Source organism: Sylvia atricapilla, chromosome 1 (assembly GCF_009819655.1).
Source record: "Sylvia atricapilla isolate bSylAtr1 chromosome 1, bSylAtr1.pri, whole genome shotgun sequence".
Taxonomy (NCBI): Eukaryota; Metazoa; Chordata; class Aves; order Passeriformes; family Sylviidae; genus Sylvia; species Sylvia atricapilla.
The window spans coordinates 107733146-107754391 of record NC_089140.1 but is presented as its reverse complement, the minus strand read 5'-3'; positions in this window follow the sequence as shown (position 1 = coordinate 107754391).

Here is a 21246-nt window from a genome sequence, read left to right as displayed (position 1 = left end):
ATGATAAGCTTTTCCCAAGCAGTAATGAAATTTTTATGCGTTGGTTTTTTTTCTCCTCTAGAATCCCTCTTTTGCACATAAACAATGAAAACACTAAAGCCTCTACACCGAACTGGAGTAATTTAATATCTAAAAAGAATAAGGCCAGGTTTGAAATAAGGCTTTCAGTTTCTACAACAGATGTAAGACACATGGGGGACTGATGGGACAAGCTGGAAATATGATGGTGAACTCACAAGTAGGTAGCACCTCTGAGACTCACTTGGAATACAATAACATGCTAATGCCATCCTAGAAAAATACTGCTGGAGTATTTAAAAATGCACTTAGACACTACATTTTGTTGCCTTGCCTCCTGTTTGTAAAATCCAAATCTTTCTGCTCTGCTCCCCACAAACATAGTACTTGGTCACTTTTGCCTGATCAGGCAAACACTAACCATAATAATAATGGCCACAGCAATAACAGTAATCACCATTAGATTTGCCAGTTCAAGTCATAATTACTACAACCATACCTTTTCTGGTCTCACTAAAGTCCCTGTTACTTCTATTTGCTTACAAGGATGTTACTGCTGAAATCACACTTGTTTACACCACTGGTGTAGACATTCCCATTTGAATGCATTTGCGTCCCACTTCTTTGCTACACTGACCCCCAAGTCTGCTCCCCACTGTTTTATCTGACTTCGGTATTTAGCCATGATTTACTGTGAGCATGTTAGATCACCTTTGAAAATCCAGAACTCCCATTATTCTCACTGTGCTTGCTGTAATGCTCCAAACACAGACCAGGTCCAGGCAGGGCTCTCTCAGAGACCACTTCTTCCATTTAAGTTCTGCTAGAGATTCTTCTAGGTGAAAACATGGGCTTGGCTTGCTCAGCCTGGAGCAGGGAAGGCTCTGGGGAGACCACAGACCAGCCTTCCATTACCTAAAGGGGATCTGTGGGAAAACTGGAGTGGCGTATAGTGGGCATGCAGCAACAGGACTAGTGGGAATGGCTTCAGACTGAAAGAAGGTTAGCATAGATTAGATGATAGGAAGATTTTTTTTACTGGAAGGTTGGTGAGACACTGGAACTGGCTGTCCAGAGAAGTTGTGGATGCCTCATGCCTGGAAGTGTTCAAAGCCAGGTTGGATGGAACTTTGAGCAATGTGGCTAAGTGGAATGTGTACCTGCCCAGGGCAGGGAGGGTGGAACTGGATGTTCTTGATAGTTTCTTCAAATACAAACCATTCTATAGTTCTATGAAAAATGCTTCAACAAGATGAAATAAAAACAAACAAACCAAAACAAAACAAAAGACCAATGTTTTAGCCTGCTCCCTGACAGCATATAAGACTCACCCAAATAAGCTGCTGATTTCTCCCACACTTTCAAAGGCAAAATGTCTTAATGGAAATGCCAACAATGACCAAGTCTGTATTATTTCTCATCCAATTCATCACTGTCACAGAATGGTGCCTAATGGATAGGGGTAAGCAGAAAGAAGTCTGTATTTTAAACTGCATTTTGAGCATCACTTGTCATTATAAAAGTTGAAACATTTGCAGTAAACATTTCTTCATATTTATCTGGAGATCTAGATGAGAGAGAAGGAAACAATCAGGACATAGGACATTTCAATCTTCACAGAATCAAGGAATCTAGTTATGTAAGGCTGACCCAAGGATGTGAAAGCATGAGGTCAGAAATTAGACCAATCTTTCTGTGATGCACTGTAAACAGTCCAACATTTAATGTCCAACATTAACAATTTTGCTACACTTCTTGAAATGAAAATGTTTAGATTCAAAATTCAGACAAAAACACTTTTCTCTTTGTGAATAACAAGGATATCAGTGTTAGGATGCCATATGTTCTTACCCCAGAATTGCCTCAGAGATTAACATAATTTTCAAAAATTCTTCCTAATAGACCATTAGACTAACAACAGCTTACCGCAGCTAAGTACAAACCTGTCTGTTTCTTTTTATAAGGGAAACAATATGTTTCTCAGAAAACATTATGTTGTTAGTATAGTTTCCCTGAAGACATTCTGAGGGTCACCATGAAGGATGCTGTATTGATACAACTGTCTTTGTAAATGTGTTTGAATCTCTAAGTGTCCTCGGCAAATTCAATATTTGATTAAGAGAGAGATACTCAGTTACTTGCAACATTTACTACTGCCTGAGCAAAACAAAATGCCACAACAATGTTACCACAACGACTGGCACAAATTCCTTCCAAGGACACAAGAAAGATCAGCAGTCCTCAGAGAAGCTACAGGCATAGTTGTGATTTTACCATCTATTTTTCAAAAATTTCTCCTACTTTTACTGCTGAAATTAGAAAAAAAATAAAAAGGTTATATTTTGTAAACTGAAACATTTTGTCTGACTTAAAAAGACGTCTTTCACTTTGGTTTGAATGTTCTCATTAACACATTTTGCAGTGCTAGTTTTTACTTAATTTTTAAAATCAAATATTTAAGGCAAAACCAAATAAATATTTACCAAACATTGACATAATTTAACCTTCATCAATTAAAATAATAAGACAAATTCAGCAGAATTTTCTGCAAGGGTTTAGCCACTCTGAAAAAAGCATTTTCCAGCAAACACCGTTTGACAAGCATTCTCAACTCAACATATCTCCATCGCTGCTTTCTGAGCTAGCATCACTGAGAACACCAATTCACACATTATCAGATATTATGAAACCAGAGAGGCCCAAAATATCGAGAGATTTGGTCAGTCTCCCTTACTCCTCAGCTGGCAGCAGAGGGAATCCAGCCATAACACGGCTGGGATAACAATAGATTTTCAGCAAATTGGGCTGCTGTGCCAAAGCTCTGGAGATCTTCCTGACCACTGCTGTCACTCCTGCTGTTGAGTGGGTGCCAGTGGGAGGTCAGGGGTGAAGAACACAGCTTGTCCCCTCATCCATCGCAGGAATGAGCCTCCCTCCCCACGGCCAGCCTTTGTCCCACATCTGCCCATCCCAGTGACAGGAGAGGACGTTGGCCTGGCCTCACTTTTTCTGCCCTCTGGTAGCATAACTCTGTTTTTGCTATGCAGCTGAGGAGCTGTAAGCTGGCGCTGCGCCAGGTGTGCTGTATTGCTATGCTTTGGAGGTTTTCACGAGGATGAAAGAAAGCATTTAGGGAGGTTCCAGAAACGATGCTGATGGCTGCCATGCTAATGCTTGTAATGAATTCTAAATTGGTAATGGGACCACTTATGGATAACTAAAGGCTTATTCACTCCCCTGGATATCTGCTTTTTTCCTTTACTACTCTTTGCTGGATTTAGCGCCTCTATTCACTGTGCACTTTCTCTTCTCATTTTTTTTTCCCAGTTCTTTTTACTTTTCTACTGTCATTTCTCATGTTGTACTATTCCTCTAAAATTATAATCTGTTCAGGCTCTGCACTTATTCTGGTGGCCTTACTGCAGCACATTTATGTCCTGCTAATCTCTAGGTACCATTGCTAGTTTTCTTTGCCCATATGGTACTTATCACTCAAGTTGCATGATTTTGAAACAATGTAATATGGGTAATAACATTTCTAGGAGCATAATTTGTTTTTTTACTTCTACTGAAAAAAGCAACTCTCATTCATACTGCTTAGGGATGGGTGGTATAATGACAAGTGGTAAAATGATAGGTGGTACAATAACAAAAGATTGCATTAATGGGCAGCAGTCATAACTGACACACACCTGTACTTCTTGGCTGATGCAGTTTTAAATGAAGTTAATGTTGATTGTGGTGTGTCTTTTTGCCTTAGGAGATATGTGTTAAGTATAAAGGTGTTGTTGTTTTTTTTTTTTTTTTTTTTATAAAATTCTGTGAGGCACAATACTCCTCTTGAACATCTATCATGTCAGCAGAACTGCTAAAGTGTAACTCTGGTCAAAAAAAAATGACACTATAAAAATGACATCTATCATGTTCCCTATTTATTTTCCCTTGGTGATTTCCAGATTATATCTGCTCAGTTTAAAAATCAAAAGAGACTTTTTTTTAACTGCTTTTTTTTATGCAACAGTCTATGTTGCCTGTTCAACTTTTGCCTCAGAAAACAAAACTGTGTTCCTTCTGTTCCACACATCATTTTCCATCTACTCACAGCAAAAATTCTCCAGCTAAAATACAGGTTATATTTACACAGATACGAAATGAATCAGAACAAACCATATCTCACTCACCTTTCAGATCAAAGTAAAACCTTGTTTGTTCTAACCAGTGAGCCACAAACATATATAGATGACATGGAGTGATCAAACTTGTCATTTTCACAGTAGCAAACAAGAACATTTCACATTAACTATATAGGTAACTACATGCTACAGAGTTATGCCTCTCTCTATACATATACAGACACATGTGTATGTGTATGTATGTACACATGTAATACACATCTGTGTATTTCTACACATACATATTTGGATATGCTTTCAAGCATTGTCTTAATCATAGGCTGTCAATACTGTTTTACATCCCTTAAATACTTGTGCTGACACCTCCCTAAAATGTCCTTCCACATTTAGGAAAACTTGGGAAAAGGACAGTACAAACCTTTACCAGCACCAAATGACTGCAGCCCTGCACTGCTTCTGTGTTGAAAAATACTAGGATTATTTGCATAATTTCCTACCCCGTTCCTATGTATTCTATTTACTCACTTATATTTCATTAACTCTCCCTTTCAGCATGCTGAATTGTGTCCAAATGTGTATCTTTTCTATTTATTAGGGATAATACAGTTACCTAGTCCTTGTTACTTCTCCATAGAATATGAATTATCATGTTATAAAAGGTGCTATACCACCAAATGGATTTGGCTAGTTACCAGGTATTTTTTCCAAATGGCAAAGGAATATTATTTGAAATACAAAATAAAACAAAACAGAAAACTACTATAAAGAATGCTGCATCTAAAATACCAGGATTATGGAGAAAGCAAGAAATGCAGGGAAAAAGATGATATTTCAAGAAAAAAATGAACTTAATTAACTTAATTCATGCTCAGCATTAATGGCTAGAATGGCAATCAGATTATCTCATTTCATGAATGAAGTATAGCCAAATGCAGGTGAATCAAAGCAAGGCAAAGTTCATGCAGGTAAACAGAATATACTTTGTGGACTGTCCTTTGCCATGTTTGAGTCATCTTTGGCTGAAATTACATGTGAGCAGTTGGTCAACCTGATTCAGTTTTGGAGTACTTTGCTTGCACTAGATTACTCCACAACTTTATTTGTGAAATGGCTTTTCTATCAATACTGTTTCATTACGTAAATCTGGTGGTGGTTCATCCCTCCATCACAACCTAGAGGAAAATGACATCATCATCCATTGTCTTGTCCCATCACAACATTATTGCAGGAAATTATCTGGCCAGGAAATTATCAATCCTTAGGAAATAATAATAGTAATAATAATAATAATAATAATAATAATAGAGCATATGCCCTCAATAATGTAATTTACCATGTGTACATTTGGTCTGTTTTTCACTTCTTGTTCTGGGTCACAGTCTTTATTTTCCAGACAAGATTTGGGGTGGAGCCAAGGTGACTGAAAAATCACCTAAAGCTCTCAAATGATGACTAATGGGTGGTAGTAGTATTCTTCAGACACAAGGGCAGTTTTATGACAGAGGTAAAGCTTGTCTGTGCAGGAGACACAACACTTTAAGGTTGTCTACAGGACTATGAATTAAGCTACCACATGAAATAATCTTTACAAATCTTGCCATTCTCTGCTACAACTGCATGTGATCAATGTTAATCATTTCATTTAATGCAGTGCTAGAAGGTGAAGGGGAGAACAGGAGCTGAGATAGAATTTAAGCCTCAATTTGTCTATATCAGTGGTTGGCTTACAATATGGTCCTAATGTATTTGTGTCAGTTAATAAATTGCCATAAAAATCTACAATAAAACTGAGTTAACGTTGACAGCATATATCTGAAATCTATACTAAGACATATTCTTACACTGTTAAAAATTAAAATTGTATAGGAAATAGTTTAATCATCATGAAAAAGGTCAAGATTTTATAATCTCTTCCCACAACTAATCAAGAAAAAAATTAAGAACTCAAGAATATTCAGTATAATCCAGCTCAATTTAAACAAGTCATTCAGTGATGTAATAAATTCCAACAATGGACTTATTTAAAAGGTTTAATTAACTTAAACATTCAATCAAAAATTGACTCATGAAAAGATTGATTCTATTGTTTTATAGACAGAGCTTTGTTTTGCAATTTTTTAAACTGCTAATTTCTTGCCAAAACAGAATCCACAGGAAGTGGTTCTGCTCGAAAATCATGCTCAAAAAACACCTCTATGTTTTTCTGCCCAAACCCATTTTACAAAATATAGTCAAAATAGAGCTTAGAAGTTCAACATGTACATAAATAAAAAATGCTGAACATTAGTTCTAAAATTCAAACATTGGCATGGACAACAGAGGAACCAAATGAACTAATTTCTGGTCTATGATGTCCAGTGAAATCATGCAATAACCCCAGGTCATGACTGAGGCATTTGTCTGGATCTTCACCCTTGGTGGAATATTTATTAAAAGAAATTACTGCCCAGAACACATGGAAGTGCCTTTTTCTTCCTCTTTGTGGTGAAACAGGAGCCCATGCGGCTGAAGAAGCCATGCTAGACTTCCTCACCACTCCCTTCTCTTCCCTCATATCCCCAAAACACGCTCTCTTCTGCCATAAATACTCTCTCATAGTTCTTCTCAGCACACTCTGTTTAAATGCACACCTACACAGCCACTCTTCCTTATCCTGTGCTTCTTACCTCTTCTATTGTTTGAACTATCAATAAAAACACAGAGCTGAAACTGGCTTTCATTAGAAGCTGGTGCTTTTTCCTAGTGAAAAAAAAGAATTATTCTCTTTCAAAATGGCTGCTGCTTCCCACTGCCTCCAGCAACAGTGATGCTAAGACATGTATAAAGACAGAGACTTCCTACTCTGAAAGAGGAAAGGGTTTTTAGAATGATGTTCATAAAAAGGAATTATATGTTGAAATGTGTATCTGCTCGGATAAGTGTAGTCATAGATTTATCCTGGCTGTACTCCAAGCTGGGAAGTTGTGTGTGTGCTTTGGCTTGGCAGCCAGAGAGGCAAATTAGCAGAGTGTTAATACACTCTGCTTTTCAGCTTTCTGCTCCAGGTACAGCTCTAGACCAGGCTGACTCACATTTGGGAAACTCAGAAAGGAAGATGGGAGAATAGGAATATTTGGTAGAGTTTACCCCCAGCTATGAACAAAAAGACATCAAGAAATAAGTTCCAGAATTAAAAAAAGACCCTGATCTGGTTGGAAATTTATTGCAAACCTCACTGTAATGCACTTATTCATAAGTAGCAGCATGTTAACATTCATAAGTAGTATATGTTAATATTCGTAAATAGCATCATGTCATCTTAAAGTAATTAAAGGAATTTAAGCGGTGAAATTCTTAGAGTTAATATGTTAGCTGTTAGACAACTTAATGATAGCAAGAATTGTGGCCCATTTTTATTGTCAAGCTGTGAGACAGTGAAGATCTCGCTTCACATGCAAGTGGGAGCATTGGTGGGACGCGACTTCAGAGATGACAAACAGCAGCCTCAGAGTGACCAGTTGTCTCAACAACCTTCAAGGCACCCACACAGACCCACACATCTAACTTACCTGGGTGGCCCTCAGCTTGATCATCCTCTCTTCTTCCAGTCCTTACTATGAGACATGAAGATCTGGGAGCCCTTAGATCACTATTCGTCACCTATTCCTTGCACATTCTCTTTTCCTCTGCTACATTAGTTTCCATGGACATAGAGAATAACAAGCAACTCTTTACATATTTGAAGTTTGTAATCATGTCCTTCCCCTGTCTCTTTTCCTTATGGAAAATATCTCATTATGCAGTCTTGCCTGGAACTTGAGGTGTTTCAAATTCTGGATTACATTCTTTCTTCTGCTTTTACACCTAGAACTGAACTCAGTCCCCCATCTAATGTTCCAATTCATCAAAATACTGCAGCTTTCCTGCATACCAAGTATATATAGCAAAATTTCAATAGCCTCTCCAATCCCCCCCTCCTTTTTTTTTTTTTTTTTCTTCCTTTGCATAATACATTTAAATTTCATGGTGTTTAAAAGACAAAGGACTAATTCTGTGCAGTAGAACTCCAAATACAACTTTCTCTGATTTAAAACTCAGGCTTGGACTCTCTAGGAGTGATGTCCTCCTGCGCTGTTGTTAGCTGGAATGCTTAACCTACTTCTTACTTCTGAGATTAAGAGGCAGCCAAAGGTACATCCACTACCTGGATGAAACAGTAGGATGAGCAGCTGTAAGCATTGCTCAGTTTAATCCTCTTGACCTAAGGCTGTCACTATATCACTGCAGTTACACCTAGCTAAATAAAGCACATTGCAGAAGCTTAGTTTATTTTTCCCAAACCAGAACTGGGTGCAAGTTGGTTTACCAAGCATTGAAAGTAAAGACTAAGAGGTAGTTAAGAGAAAATGTGGGTATATGCCTAACCTTTTATCTTTTTTCTGCTTTTCTGTCTATGAATGAATGAATGAATGAATGAATGAATGAATGAATGCCTAAAGTTGAGTAATTTTTACCAAGTGTGCTGATCATAGATGCAAAAAAAGATTTTGCTTTTGCTGAGTATAACTGGGTCCATAATGTCAACACAGCTGAGAATACAGAGCTATGGGACTCCAAGGCTTCATATTCTGTGATGGGTGAGGGAAAACAAGCCACTCACTTAATGGACATCCTAGCAGGATCTAAAGCACACTTTGTCATGCAACCATACCAACACACTTGGAATTTCTGTGCCAGACACTAAAAAGAAACCTAGGCTAGTTTGTACATAGTCCATAAATATCAGATTCTGTGGGAAATGCATAAACATCTTTATGAGAGCTACTTGCCAGGGTGGCTTTGAATAATACAAGTAACTCTGGCTAAACACATCATGTGCAAATACCTCCATGGTAGAGAGATAATGGTGTGATATGAGAGCAGCCTCAGAGCTGATTCAGAGCTGAGTGCAGTATGCATCATCACTGGGTAGCCCACAGAAGCAGCTTATGGTAGAGGCAGCATGTTCCCCTCTTTGGATGACACACAACTGGGACTGTCTAATGCTAGAAACTGAGCCCTTCCATCCCTCAGCAATCTTCCATAGAGATTGTGCACCTTATGTTTCCCACTGAGAACAGATTACCCCCTCAAAGCCCCTACCTTCATGTAATACTAGAACTTTTCAGGCCATGTCAACATATAAATGCATCTTTAGAAAGAAAATGAAGATTGGAAGATAGATAAATAGAGAGAGAGAGAGAGAGAGAGTTATTATGCACACCTACCTGATTTTCAAGCACTAACAGTTTTGGTTCTGTGGCTTTTTTTCCCAGACAAATACAAAATTCAGTTTTTACAGTTGCTTCTGTGGGTGGAAGGATGCAAAAACATGAGTAAAGCTGGCTTTCTTACAAATGTTCCTGAGATTGAGTGTACTTTAACCTCTTTTAAGAGTTAGAATTTCTCCTAAATTTCACTTTGTTGTTGAGCAATTCATTTTCTTCAGTACAAGATGGAGTGCTGGTAAAGTCTAAAAGCAATTTACAGAAAAAAATAGTCTTTAGAGCTGAGTTTCACAGCCTCGGCCATCTTGAGGGATGCTGTTTTATTTGCCTTTTTAATATATTAAATCTTAAAAGGTTATTATTTCTAATAACACTATAAACGTGACAATTTCTCTGTACTGCAGTTTTATTAATGGAAAATGTGAAGATGGTTTTGGCAATGGTTGAACAGTGTGTGACTGGACAGCCAGTATACAGAAGTCTATAATATATTGGCAGCAGCTAAAGCAGCAAAATGGCCATTGAAGCATTGATGATAAAAACTCTCCAAGCAAATAAATCTTTCAGGAATCAATTATCATTAAGTTCAGACATTAAAAAATCAACAGTTTAAGAAAAATGTCTCTATTTGATATTTTTAAAAGGAAATAATATTACTGCTCTGTTTAGAAATTAATTTCTGTACTCAAAAACATGACTTTTGAAACTTGAAGAGAGAGGACTTCTTTTGATCACATTATGGATCATGTAAGAGTAGGAAGTAAAAAGGAGAATAATTCATCCTGCCTCAAATTTAGATGGAAATAGTGTATATTTTTGATCCAGTTGTTTACTGTTTACAACTAATATTGTTTGTAAAGTTGTACTGCATAACAGAAAACTAGAAGAGATGTGAGAGTGTGTGCTTGTACAGAAGCAATATTGGCTTATTTCTTAAGACTAATCCTGTGACTTAATTACCTTTACAACTTTACAAATTAATACAAATTGACAGAAGTTTCTAGACTCTACGTCTCTCTCCTTCAGACCATGCTTTCCATGCCATAGCTCCAGCTTAAACATTTATATTTGCTGCACATATGCCAACAAAATCCCTGACAGGTCTGGTGATGAGATGGAAAGAATGATTCAAAGGGAGACTTCAGTGTTTTGAAGTCAGTGTTTGAACAGAAGCTAGTATTTACTGTTAGTTTCTCAATTAGAAAGAGACATATTTCAGTCAAATTGTGTAAATTAACTTATTTGTTTTGTCATTATAAAAGTTCTTTCTCCTCTATGATGTACACCTGTCCTCTATTCCAGCCTTGTGAACAAAGGGAAACAGGAATTTTAAAATCTTTTACACTTGCACTAAATAGCAGGTATGTGGAGTGAAGATGGAAGAAGAACTCAAGATCTAACAGGCTCACATGTAACTTAAAGAGCTGAGATTAAAGTGGCCCATTTAACATTAATTTTACAACAAAGTAATACAAAATTGTAGCAGAAGTTTTCAAGATTCTTTATGGGTGTTCTTCTGTATTTATTCACTTAGCCACTAAAAGCTTTTTATATGGATTTATATGTAAGTAGTTTTTTAAATAAAAGTTTCTACGGCAGTTCCAAGTTGTCTGTTTTTATTTAAACCTCATCAGAGTGTTCCAAAAATAACTGTAATGTAAGTACTTATCAGAACTCCAACAACATAAGTCAACATCTATTTCAAGTACTATGTAACAGTGGACAGCTGGGAAGTTCTGTATTAAGTCCTACTATTATTCTAACCTTTCTAAAATTTGGAATTTATGAAATTTGAGAATACACAGGACAGCATCTACTCAATTTACAGAGCCTCCTTTTCTTGGTTGTTTTAACAGGTTCATTCAACTATAACATCTCCTGTAGCATCAGTCTTCACAGGTCAGACCTTATCAGGCCAGAGATAGTTTTGAAAATAGAATCAACACAGTCCCTGTTCACCATCCTTCTTGAAGATGAAGAATAACTTCCTACTTTCATTCCCCCTGTGCATTATAAAGCTTCCTTTTTGTTTATGCAGTGCTCAGAACAAAATGCCCTAAACTCAGCAGGAGCCTGGTAAGCAGTGTCAGTAATAAAGGCATGTCAAAAGGCTTTTTGCAAAGTTCATTATTAAGCTGCACTTATGTTCCACCTTCCATGGAAATTTTGTATAGTCTTTTGGATATAAAGAAGAGTGGGAGGAGGGGAAATGAGCCCCTATTTTTATTCATTGTTTTATCTAATGCCAAGTTATTTTGGTTTAAGTACCTTGACATTTCACTGAATTATGAATACAGTGTAGGAAACAGAGAAAGATGGAGAAAATGCTGTGCAGAGAAGAAAACAATTGATGAGAGAGAGTGAACATAGAACAGTTAATGAATATGAGCTTTTTTTACTATTAATTTGGGACCAATTTTTAGACTTGATCAGATGGAAGAACTAATTTTGCTATGAAAACACAGGTATCCACACAGCAAAAAGTGAGATGATGGCTTCTTTCCTTGAAGTACACTCAGACTAAATAAAGTTCAGTTTGGTAACACTAGAAGGAAGCTTATACTTTCTCTTGAAGAATTAAGAACTTCAAAAAAAGCCTCCAGGGTGCCTGAAGAGACCCCAATTCTAGGTACTAAAAGCAAAATCTCCATTAATGTTTTCATTTCTATTTCTTGACCTAAGAGACAAAGTTAGAGAAAAGGCTGGAGGCTAGAACATTACAGCTCTTTCAGGTTAAAACATCTAAACCAAGAAGATATCATCTTTAGAAATGCAGAAAAAATGATAGGTTTTTCCCATCTTTCTTTTTTTAACCTGTTAATGAAAAGGTGTCCTGGTTTGAGATAAATGTGGGAGGAAACTGATTTGTTATTTTCTCTAGGAATGAGATCCTAGAGAAAACAGATTTGCACCACTGAGAATTATTGTTTGATTGTGAATAAGACCTCTTGAAAAACAACCAACATTTTAGCTAAGCAGCTTTTTCAGTTTTGGTCCACACTTTACTTATAGCACTACTTAACCTTCGTTTTAATGCAAAGCTAAAATATATTGTCTACTTTTATCAAAAGCCAAAAATAACACAGCACTCTCTATTTTTCTGTGCAAATATTGTTAAAGCTGGGGGAAGAAGGGAAATAAAACTGACCTGAGCAGAATGAAAAATTGTGCTGCAATTAAAAAGACTCTGCTGTGGTAGAGAGAGAAAATAAGAAAAGGAAAAATACAGCAGCATGTAAGAAATAAACAGCAATTAGTGAATGAGACTTGCTGCTTAAAATTGGTATTTAAAACTTGGAAGAAGATCAAGCAACTTTCTTGTAGCATTCCTATATTAACATGTACAATGAAACTTCATATCAGCAAATTGCAGCATAAAGACGTTAACGTGTTACGCTACCATAAAATAGCGTGAAAACGTCTTAGAGGGCAAAAGAAAGGAATCTGGGAGAGAAAGGTTTCTGCAGTTACCCAAAATTATTTACTTTGTCTCATGTGTGTTTGGAAATGAAGATTTAAAATTTAACAATGACAAGGACTGTTAGTATCACAGCTAATGTTCTAAGCAGACGAACTTGTATTACTCAGGTTTCTTCTTATTAATGGTAGAACTCTGTTATTATATAGAAAGAGACAGACAAATCCTGTAGAATAACAATATGTTTGCATAAAAAGTGTATTTCTGGTATAACAAGAATGCTCCTCTAAGAGTACTTTATTGACTTTTAAAATGTTTAAAATGTTCTCTGTTTCAGAGGTAGAAGTTATATTAATATTAATCTAAAATCTTCCTAATATTTCTTTTGCTTAAAACAACAAAAGCTGGAAGAGTTCAGTTACTGTAATGCATAATAATACACCTGTCCCCAAAACGTCTTTCAAAAATGTTATTCTTTGAGTTGGCAAAGCCCCCACTCTCTATGGAAATTGTTTCAAACCCCATCCTATGTGAAGGCCTACTTTAGCTGACATTTATGTGATTTCCTTCATGGACATTGTAGGGAGGTCACAGACCAAAATCCAAGTGTTTATTTTTCATTCCTAATGCCAGAAAGATTTTAAACATGAAGCAATCACTCTCGTCTTCAAGAAAGGTAATTTATCTCTTTCCTCAGCACAGTCAGATCCTGGAGACTTGCCACTCCAATTCTCTGAGATTTTATAACCCACACTGCAATATTCAAATAAAATTTTATTGTATTGTGAAAAGGGGAGGGAAGAAGAAAAAATGAGTTAGCACTGATTGAAGTTGAAACTTCAATCTGTGAAGGTCAGGGAATTCAACATAGCTTCTTATATTATCTTTATTCGGCTTCAGTGTGTGAACATGTAAAACTTCCTTTTCTGACAGCTTTGCATTCATGGAACAAAGTACCATTTGAAACAGTTTGATAATAAACTAATTTCAAGGTGATCAGGATCTCACTTTCAAAAAAAAAAAAAAAAAAAAAATGTGTAAAATGTGATTGCCTTTTCCTTACACATCAGTGTGGTAAAGCTGTGTGTTCCTTGCCCGTGTTGCTTGACAGGGGAAGTCGGTGGTGCCCAAAATAGCTGACTCAAGAAAACTTGGACTTGTTACCAAAGACTTTAACAGTACAGTTTCCATCAAAGCCTGTAGCAGCCGAGATTGTAAAATACAGACAACTTATTTAAAATGCACCCTTTTCAATTGTCAGCCATCAATTTGAAAGGTAGCTAAACTCTCTATTAAGTCATCAAAGCAAATCAAATGCCTACTGTCTTAACATTTCCAGTGTTTTCCCTAAAATCAAACTTTTGTACGTTCTTTAAAGACAACAGTAATCATGTCATTGCTTTTGGACATAATGTCCAAAGCTGAGCATGTTTTTAAAATTAATCCTATTATTCTGTCAGACATCTCTCTCCTTTCATCAGTTGAAAAAATAGCCTCCCGTAGAGAGTCAAATCTTTTATTTATCATTTCAGTGCCAGCTGCAATTAACTTTGTTATTTTAAAGAACTTACTCTCTTACTGAAGAGACCTGAAGAAAAAAAGTCTTCAGTTAAAAGGACACCTACTGTCAGCATTGTTAGTCTTCTATAGTGATTGCCTCATATTGTGCCTTTTCAATTTTTTTTTTTTTTTTTTTTGTGTGTGAATACAGTATGTAATTCATAGACACACATGTGAGTGGCTGGTTCACTGAATAATAAATATTAGACTTTATCTCCTGCTGTAAACAAATTGATTGTCTATAGCAACACGTCACTTCTAGACTGATTAAGAACAAAATAACTACAGGAATCTTTAACACGAGAACTTCAACACCAGCCAGCTGTCCAAGTCTAATTACCTTGGCTTCATTTGTTTAATAATATAGCAGAGAGTTCCTCATGCAACATTCCTCAGAATGTAAGACATACCTTCAGCAGAGTTGAATGAAAATTAGGCTGAATTCAAGGAATTAGGATAAATCCTGGACACAGAGGATTAAGGCAAGTGAAGGAGCATCTGAAGGGTAACTAAAGTGCAGAGGGCACACTGTTCATTCCCTGCAGTAAGGGCGAGAGAAATGGCAGATCCTCACATCGTGAGAAATTTAAGAAAGAAATTTAATAGAAGTCCATGGACCCACACCTAGAAGTAAATGTTACTTGAGCTTCACCAAGGAGAAGCAGGGTTCAAATGTGACCATTTAGTAAATGCTCAAAGTACTCACCGCTTCTTTTTTTCCTGGTGACCTGTGGATTTTATTAGCCAAATCATCCTAACAGTAGGCTTCTTCTGTGAGTCAAAGAAACTGCTATCTCAGTGCCTAATTTCCAGGGGATTTAAAAAATCTGATTTTTTTTTTCCTCCATACAGTGCCCAATTTTTAACATGTAAGGAAACTTAAAGCTTTTATAGCAGAGAATTACCAATTGAAAAAAATTGTTCACAAAGGTAACAAGGTAATAGAGGTGCAGATTCCATTATCCAAGCCTCTGAGACCTTTCTAGTTTCAAGGTGATTAATTTTTATGATGATTACAGGAGTAGTTTTGTTAGTTCTATGATTGAACTGTTGACAGGACACTCAAAAAGATATTGCTTAATGCCTTTAGTATAACACAATATTTTTTTTCTTTTTGGGAGTTAATTTTAAGATTTATTTGCTCTGTAAGGACTAAGGAGGTATCTCCATCTCTTTTCTATGCACTTCTCCACCAATAAAGAGTAACAGAACTGATTGTTACATGGTTAGAGATCTATAAAACTATTATGGTTGTGTAAATAGATGACTGTATTGGCTGGCCAGAGTTCTATTTCTGATTTTTCCATCCAACACAAACAGAGAGTAAATGGGTTTGGCTTCTGGTTGGTTTTTTGGTTTTTGTTTTGGTTTTTTGTTTTGTTTTTGTGTGTGTGTGTGATTTTGGGTTTTTTGGTGTGGTTTGGTTTTTTGTGGGTTTTTGTTTGTTTTTGTTTCTTTTGTTGTTGTTGTTTTCTTTTTGGTTTTTTTTTTTTTCACTGAGCTTTTTCGGGGGAGAGGAAGGGAAAATGTTTGGTTTTGGTCTTTTTTTGTTTTATTTTGGACTTAGATGAATCATTACTTGGGTGGAATGCCTCATGGTAACAGTATTATTTTTTAATTTCCTTTTGGTTTGAAACAAACCAAATCCTTCATTGATATCAAATTAATATTTTGAATTAGGTATTCTCTTCATACCCAGCATGACATCAAGAAAATGAATGCTGTCCTTCAGTTGACACCAGCAATATTTAAATTTTTTGCTAGGACTGTGCAAAGTGTTCTTAAAATGTATTGGCACAATACTCCATCATGACTTCATATAGCTAGGATAATGCACATTATTTTGCACTAAACACTGACATAATTCTAGTCAATGGGATTTTGCCTTGTAACAGTACATAATTGGTGTAAAACCATGCCGACTCCAACTGCTTAAATGATCTCACTGAGTGGCATTGAGGTCAATTTTAATCTTGATTCTGTACTTCTGTGGTTTATGGGCCTGTGCCCAGTTTTTAGAAAAAAAATGAGCCAGGGGAGAGCCATACAGTCAATAAAATAAACTTTCTCAGTACTATTATAATACTTCCTGGTTTTAGCGAACTATAGTGAGTAAAAATCATCTGAACAAATGCTTCACATACACCTTTCTGAGGCCACACCTGTAATTGACCATACACAAGATGGCCAATTAAAAACCATAAATCAGCTTCAGCACAGCAATTCAGCAAAATCAAACCCTGGTGGGTCTGTGTCACTTTAGGCACCAGCTTAGAGTAGTCTCACTGTAATGAGACTATTTTAATGTTAACTATTCTTTCAAATGTGCCACTCTGAGGAAATGCATCATAGTATGTTCCACCACATATCTCTAACCTATATATTTGGGTTGCTGTGGGGTTTTTTTCTCAGTGCAGGATAGCCCCTGAAGAAAAGAATTTCAAACTTTTACTCAAACTTACACTCTCCTTGTTTTTTTTTATATCCATTACTTTTGCCATTTCTGGTTTTGAATTGCTTTCAGGACGCTTGATGGAATCTTGAATAATGCTCTGAATATAAATCTTATTTATACAAATAGGATGTGCCTTTGCAACAGAAATTTTATAGCAGACGGATGCCACTGTGGTGTATTGTGTACCTTCAGATGTCACGGTCACCTAGCTCATGGAAGACAGGCAACAGGCTCCCTATGAATTGCATTGTATAGTTGCATTCCTGATTCCATTACACATCCATTAGGGGGATGTATATGGCTAATCTTTACAAGGTTTCAAGCCTTCATCTTTCAAAACCTTCACCTACAGGAGAAAATATTTTTTGACATTGCCACAGGGCCTCATCTGTTATTAAGGAAAGTCCTCTAATATTAATGTGGAAATATAAACAATGCCAGGAAATGGGATTCATCTTCAACAGTGTCCAAAGGAAAATTTGTTCTCTGGATAATCTAGATATTAATGTTGCTGATAATTCACCCCTCACTAGGGAATATCTGATTTATTTTCAGTTGCCCAGTGTATGGTGCTTTCTCTGCGTTCCACAGACAGAAAAAGATAAGAGTTTGGCTTAAATTTGCTTAGTTTAAAATTGGAGAATGCTTTTGGCCCAATGTCCTGGGTTGACTATGATGCCTCTGTATCACCAATCATCTGTTCTGTGTGTTCTGTACCTTTAACAGTGGTTCTGAGGGTCAGCAGGGAAGAAGATGCGTGCAGTTTGTTTTTGAAAAGTGTTCACTCCTCCACATTCCTTTTTTTCCTTCCCCGGGATGGTGTGTTCGTCGGATACTTCAGAGAGTTTTTTTTCTCTTTTTTTAGTTAGTTTAGCTAGGTGAGGCAAAGAAGCTTCCTGGACTGCTTTTTCTCTCTTTTTCTTGGGACTGTTCAAGTCTGCTCTGGACTGAAAACTCAGAGAAGTCTCTGGGATCCAGCATCCGTGGCCACCGGGGCCTGGACCTTGGCGTTTTCCAGCACCAGAAAGACTGAAACTAACTTCTGGCGAGAACCTCCTCAGTTTGCCATCCCTCTTTGGAGCAGCGAGACCTTTTTTTGTTTAATTTTCCCATCCCTCATGCCCGTGGGCATTTTGTTTATTAAATAAATAGTTTTTTCCACTTTTCTCTGAGGAAATTTTTTTTTCCTGGACCTGCTGGGGGTGGGGCCGTTTGGATTTGCTCCCCAGAGGAACCCCATTCAGAGGTTTCCTCCCAAATTTGCCCTAAACCAGGACACCCACTTATGGTTAAATGCTGAATTTTTCCCAAGGATATGTGGAAAGGACTGTTTTATTCAGAAGAAAGGAAAGAGGGATTAAGTGATTGCTGTGGGTAAGTCCCATGGCCAATGCTTGAAAAGGTGCTCCCCACAGTGACAGCAGCAAAGCTTGGGGCCATTGCTGCCCAGACTTTTGCTGAAGATTTCCACTGCTGTCAATTTTCCACTCATTTTCTTCATTTTGACCCCTTCTTGACTCTTTTTATCCAGTTTGATCTCTTAGTCCTAGCATAAGCAGCTATTGGCTTCTCAGTTATCTCTTTATGGCTCCTAAGAGCAAATATAATAATCCCCCAAAGAGATCTTTCTTCCTTCTTTCCCTGTAGAGATGTCTGCTCCTCAATGCAGAAAAGGTACCCCCTTTATGCAAGCAGCAGCATGACAAAAATATCCGAGGAACTTGGAGACCCCTCTCCGAAATATCAGTGCCAACAATGTAAAACAATTCTTTTCTTCTTTCCTTCCTCCCCCACAGTTTTTGGGGAGCCATTTCCAGCTACTCTTCTACCTTAGCCTAGTTCAACATCCCTTGAGAGGCTTAACTATGTTTGAAATTATTTTCTTCTTCTAAAGATTCTGTGCCAACAGCTGGTTGTTTAACCAAGAATATGTTAGACTGGGGCTAGGCAAATAAACCCCCTAAAAAACTGCCCTCAATTTGAGGGTTGCTACTGCTCTTAAATCTGTTTTCACTTTTGTTACCCAGATGATTACCAAGAGGATGTTACCCAGAGACAAGACATTCCTGAGATATAGAAGGATCTTACTCAAAACAGACTCGAAAGATGAACAAGGGTACTCCGTATCATGATCTTTTCCTCATCTTACTCTCAACCATAGATGCATTCCAGCTGCTAGAAGAGTAAAGGGAAATACCAAATACCTGAACAAGCACAGGAGAACTTTTCTTCCTTGGAGTCTGTGCCCTTAGTTTTTAGGTTTTTTTTATTATACCTGCAAATAATTATAAAATACACTGTAAAATTAAAAGAAGTTTTGCAATAGCTGTTTAAGGCCAAGGAGTTTTCATTGTCCTACAAGAGCCTGAATGAGTTTGAATTTTTTCTGTAATGTGATTTTGGCTGTTTATGTTATGGAGCTCATCACCGTGAGTGCCACCATGCAGCACATACAGGACAAACAGGGCATCAGGCCCAGCCAGCCTGAGTTCATGGAAGACAGGTGCTGCCTGACTGACCTGATCTCCTGTGATGACAGTGTGACCCACTTAGGGGATGAGTGGAAGGCTGTAGATGTGGTCTACCTTTACTCTAGAAAAGCCTCTGACACTGATAACCACAGTATTCTCCTGGAGAAACTGGCTGCCCATGGTTTGGATAGGTGTAGGGTTCACTGGGTAAAAAAAAACAAAACTGTTTGGATGGCCAGACCCATGGAGTGGTGGGGAATGGAGTTACATCCAGCTGGCAGCTGGACTCAGAGCTAGGGCCAGTCACGTTTAATATCTTTATCAGGACTGAGTGAGTCCTCAGTCAGACTTAAACAATTCTATGCTTCTATTAAAATACTGTCTTCAGCAGCAAAAGTATTGCCAGACTTTTGTTTCCTTTTTGTTTTCTTCCTCAAGATGAATCAGTCCTGTGAGTAGAGGTGCTGAGTCATGATATGGATGTGTATGCAAAGTGTGAAAAAGCCACTGGAAGAATTAACCATTTCCAAAAGTTATATGTTGCTCCAGTCCAGGCTGAAGTTTATGGTGTTTACACAGTGCCCTGACTCTAGAGAAGTAACAGCACTGGGAAGGAACAGATGTGAGGCAAAGTAATATGCACAAACAAACCTCCAAGCCAACTCAAGGCCTGTAATTTAGTGTATACAAGGCAAAGTTACAGCCAAGCATCATATCAATTGTGGTTTTGAAGGATAACTAAACACTACATAATTCTTTGGTTTGACGCAACTAAAATCCAGACTCCTCACAAGTGTGGTACATTCATCATCATCAGTTCTCCTCGGTTCCTCTCATCCTTCAGTTCTTTTGTTGCCATTTCTGAGCCACTGACACAAGGACCTGTATTTGGAGGGATTTCATCACTAGTTGTGAATGCCTTGTATGTGTTTACAGTTTACTGACTCATCTCCAGGTGGGATTAGGCATTCTTCTCCTCAGAAGCTTAGGATATGTTCAAGCAGAATCAAAGGAGACTTGGCTGCTTTAATAGATATGGAAACTCAACATTATTTATCAGCACTCCTGGCTTCCCAAGGATATTTATTTGCAAAGGCAATCTGGTCATGATGACTCCAAATCAGTGTCAGGAGAGAATACGGAGAGATATAAAGTGATGAGCGTGGGATGGAAGTGGAAGACTGCCAGGAGTGGAACTGCAAAGAATGTATTTACAAGAGCTTCAGTGCAAAGGAAAATGAGGGTTCTTCTGGCCCAAGAACAAATACTGAAGGGTGTGTTTCTGAGCAAAGGACATTATTCTGGGAAACTGGTCCTGATGGAGAGGTCATCCAATAACCAAATCAAGGGTGTGATGCAAGGGTTAATGTGATCACTCTATCTGCTAACATGGGAGCACTGAGTAGGAGTCTGGTACATGTATTACTTCTGTTTTTCAAATTACTACAGCTGGTGGTAAAACACAGCATGCAGTTCTAGTACCAGTATTTCAAGCAGCACGTTAAAAATTAGAGGGTCAGGGAAGAACTGGGACTCCTATTAAATTATTGGGAACTATGTATTTAATGAAATATTCAAAGACTTTGATTTAGTTAGCTTAATGAGGAAAAGCTTAATCTTATCAAAGGTAACTGATCTGTTCCAATATAGTGAAAAAAACACATGAAAAAGTTAACTCTTTCAGTGCTGAAAAAATTACACAAGAGTGAATGCCTAGAAATTACACAAGTTAGACCTTTAAGGTCCCTTCCACCCTAAAACATTGTATGACATTAATCTGTGGCATTTTTAAAGAGAAGGGTAACCACTGGAAGAATTTAGTACAGGCAACATTAGACTTTCCAACACCAGCAATTTTTAAATGAAAATCAGATTTATTTTTTTTTATAGAAAAGAATAAACGTCTAGTTTAGACAACAACTTCTTTAGTATTTTTTTATGTAAT